Here is a 4212-nt window from a genome sequence, read left to right as displayed (position 1 = left end):
AGTTTAAATGACACTATATTATATTATTATATAAATTAAATCATATTTATACAATATACAAAATATATTTTTATTTCAAAAAGTTATGTTATTTAATTTTTATTTAATTTGTAAACACAATTATTGTGGCCAGAAGAGTTCACGATAATGATATATCACGATACATATATATAAATCTTGAAAAAAGAGAAAATTAATAATGTTATCAGTCATAACCAAAATCGTGTGATTTCAATAAACAGGGCTTTGTTACAGCACAACTAAATGTCTGTGGTTTTTACCTAATCTTGGATCAGTTTTATAAATTTGTAGACATTTTTAATGAGACATATGTGTAGCCTAATTAAAAGGAAGAGTAATAATTAATATTCTCTCATTGGCCTGTTTAGGCAAGCCCTCTATAAAACGAACAAAGTACAAAAATACATGAGAATAACTACTATTTTTACTTCAAATTTGCATTATAGCATCAATTGAGCATCAAACTGCTTCTTATTACAGAATGAGGCAGAAATTATTTTATGGTATTCTATACAGTATTCAGGCTACATCGATTAGAACTGCATTAAAATATTAATTCTCCCTATGAAAAATACCTGAGATGAAGAAGACCGATAAACCATACGCTGTTGCAAAAGTGTGTTAATTCTCTTCACGTTTCATCAGTCAGAACATGTGTTGTTACCTGAATGATCCACAGCTGTTTTCTTATTTTTGTGATAGTTTTTCATGAGTTGTTGTTCATGATATATTTGTGTGTGTGTGTGTGTGTGTGTGTGTGTGTGTTTTCTCACAGTGTTTTCTCATGTTTTCATGTACATATGCTACATTGTGTTCATATGAGTGAAAGTGAATGGAAGATCAAGTCTAGTTTGATCACACTTAATAATGATGGTGTTTTTTGTCATATTGTCATTTTGCAAAAGCAAACAGCAATTAACGGCCGTGATTTTACGCAGTTTAAGAGGATTTCCCTGCCGTATATTCACCATAACATGCCTCATTTCTTCATCAGCGGTTCTTTCAGAAGACTTCACATGCTGAAACATTCAGAGATTTCAAAGACGCTCAGGTCAGGAGTATTTCTCCAGCTTGTCTTATTTAAGCAGTTCTCTGTCTAATTCAAAGAACGGATGGAAAAAAGCCTCCATGACAGAGTTGATTACATCTGAGCGGCTCCTGGTAGCAGAAGCAGGACTCGGGCTCCCCTCGGAGGGAAGACGACCTTTGACCCGCACTGAAGAGCGTCCAGATCCGTGATTACAACTCGATACGCACCATTGTTTCCTAACATCTCTACTTCCATTTGGACGTAACGCACCTGAATATCATAACCCAGAAATCACGCAATACGCTGCAAGAAAATCATGTTCTTCCACAGCATTATTTTATCTTGTTTCCAGTACACATATTTAAACATTCTTAAATCAAGATACGACAACTTACGATAAGTCTTATTAAGTTAAGTTTTCTTAAAAAATATCAAATATAAGTGAGCTTTTGCTTAAAACAAGAAACAATATCTGCCAAACCTTTGATTTAGGTTTAATTTTTTTTACACCATTTGTCTGGTTTTAAGCAAATCTCACTTAATCTTGATATGAACACAAGAAAACAAGTGATAAATGTATCTTGTTTTTAAGAATGTCCAGATATTTGAACTGAAAAACAATACAAAAATTCAGTTTAAAAATAATTTTTTGCTGTGTACATTAGATATTCTATCTTTTTAAAGCATTTGCATGGTTTGTTATGAAATTGTAATTACTTAACCACGAAGTAATATTCAGTCATCATTTACTCACCATAGCGTTGCTCCAAAACGGCAAGACGTTCTTTCTTCTGTGGAAGACACGAGATGTTTAGTAGAAAGTTTGAGCAGCTTTTTCTCTTTTGTATTTAAATACATTTTAAAATGATGTGACGTCATTGATGCCAAACACATGATTGATAATGATGTTGAAATTCTGAATATGAGACAGCAGCAGAAATGTAAGAATTACTGCTGAGGGGAAGATTATCAGTGAAACATGTCTTAAATCAAGATTCATTTCCTTGAGAAGCAAAATAACTTAAGATAATGTCTTGTTTTCTGAAAAACGTATCAAAATAAAGTGTTTACTCCAGGTAAATAGGCTAAGAAAATGAACAGATATTACCACACTTCCCCAGTTGATTGATTAAATTAAGAATTGCAAACATTTTCTGAAATATTGCATTTAAATATGCAAATGATGTACCATGTAATTGCACTAATTTGCATACATTTCCAGAAGATAAATCTGAGCATTGGATGAAGCCAGGTTCAAAATCCTTGTTTGAGTTTGTAGAAATATTAGAGTTAAAGTATTTTTTTTATTTATTTATTTTATCACTCCATAAATCAGAAAATACTGTCAACAGGCAGAAAACAGACACATTTTCACCATGTTTTCAGCAATAAAATGTTCCTCAGCCGAATGATATATGAACAAACTCCTCTATAAAAACTTTCAGAATGTAGATAGGAATAAAACTGTAATGTTTACTGTATGTGCTGCTGAACTGGAGAAAAAAAATAGATGAAATGCAATAAAATAAACACGTAAATGTGTAGTTTGCATGTTTTCTTTCCACTAGTGAAAAGCCAAATAGCCTCAAAATCCCAAAATTGGCAGATGCATGAAAAAAAAAAACAGTAAAATATTAGCCGAATGATATATGAACAAACTCCTCTATAAAAACTTTCAGAATGTAGATAGGAATAAAACTGTAATGTTTACTGTATGTGCTGCTGAACTGGAGGGAAAAAAAATAGATGAAATGCAATAAAATAAACACGTAAATGTGTAGTTTGCATGTTTTCTTTCCACCAGTGAAAAGCCAAATAGCCTCAAAATCCCAAAATTGGCAGATGCATGAAAAACAAAAACAGTAAAATATTCCATTTCCAGAAAACAAGACTTAATATCTTCTGTAATTTTGCATTTCAAGCATTTTAAATGCATCTTAATTTAAGGATCTTTAAATATTTGTACTAGAAAACAAGACAAAAATACTGAGGAAGGACATCATTTTTGCAGTCTGTCTGTTTCTCACACAAAGCATCATATGACTTCAGAAGACTTCAAAACAGTGCATTATGATACTTTATGATGCTTTTTTGCCATTTCTGGAGCCTGAGCCCTCACTTTTATTGTATGGACAGCAGAAACTTGGATATTCTGCTTTTTTATTGCACCAAAGACAATAATACAAGACAAATAAGACAAGAAAATAATACTTGAAACAACATGAAGGTAAACAAATCATGAATAATTTTGAAACTTTTCTTTAAAAATATGACCCTTATTAACATTCTCGCTGAAGTAGCACAGTATTTGTTTATTTCCCCTTAAAAGCAGAGTATAGGGCTGATGACCTCTAACAAGCGTGAAAAGTTTACATACCTGCAGTATTTCAGAATAAATACGGGAGGATGTTTTTCCTCGGCAGGAGAGATTCAGATAATGGCGTCTCTGGGGACGCTCTTCAAACACAAGCAGGCCTTCTTGACCTCTGACCTTTGCCCTGGAGGGTTCGTCAAATCTAAGCTGTTTTGATTTGCCACACATGACCCCAAAGAGCCAAAGTCACCGTCTACAAGAGCCTTTCTAGGAATTTCTAGGGTGACAGAGTAAAAAAACACGTCACACAGAAAGAACAAAGTGCTAATTAAAGCAATAAGCCACTTGAGGCTGTGATTTATCCACATGTTATGGGTGTGAAACCATCTTTACCGCGGTAAAATCACTGTAACCGAAGGCCTTAAGCTTCTTATTGCTTTTAAAACAGTGTAAAAAACAAACAAACAAAAAAACGGTAATTAAAAAAAAAAAAACTGTATAGAACACCAATGTTCAATACAATTAAATTTAGGTTATGGAAGCGTGTTTCTGTCATAAAAAACATAAAAAGATAATTGTGACTTTTTATCTCACAATTCTGACTTTTCTTCTCGGAATTGAGAGTTTATTTTGCAGTTGCAATTCTGAAATTGCGACAACATTTTTTTATAAACTCAGAATTGTGAAGAATTCAGTGAGAATTGAGAATGAGAATACCTTTTTATTTTATTTTAATTTGTTTTATTACGTGGCGGAAATAAGCCAGATATTTACTCCTGTTTGTTTTAAGGTAATATATATACATACAGGCAAAATATATATATTTTTCGTTCTTTTTTCTCTCTCT

The 4212-nt window shown here is 32.4% G+C and overlaps 1 long non-coding RNA gene across 1 annotated transcript in view; it reads right to left on the bottom strand.

Moving 5' to 3' along the window:
* The window catches only part of LOC107570544 (uncharacterized), a 7619-nt gene extending 4119 nt beyond the window's left edge, over nucleotides 1–3500 (bottom strand). Inside the window, exons 1-2 of the long non-coding RNA XR_001607050.1 lie at nucleotides 3429–3500; nucleotides 1806–1842 (exon numbers count right to left, since the gene is read on the bottom strand). This is a non-coding gene — a long non-coding RNA (uncharacterized lncRNA). The remainder of the gene's footprint in view (nucleotides 1–1805; nucleotides 1843–3428) is intronic.
* Between the last annotated feature and the right edge of the window lie 712 nt (nucleotides 3501–4212).

Source organism: Sinocyclocheilus grahami, unplaced genomic scaffold (genome assembly GCF_001515645.1).
Source record: "Sinocyclocheilus grahami isolate Dianchi unplaced genomic scaffold, SAMN03320097.WGS_v1.1 scaffold1473.1, whole genome shotgun sequence".
Lineage (NCBI taxonomy): Eukaryota > Metazoa > Chordata > Actinopteri > Cypriniformes > Cyprinidae > Sinocyclocheilus > Sinocyclocheilus grahami.
The sequence above is the reverse complement of the archived record's forward strand: the minus strand, read 5'-3'. Positions and strand labels throughout refer to the sequence as shown.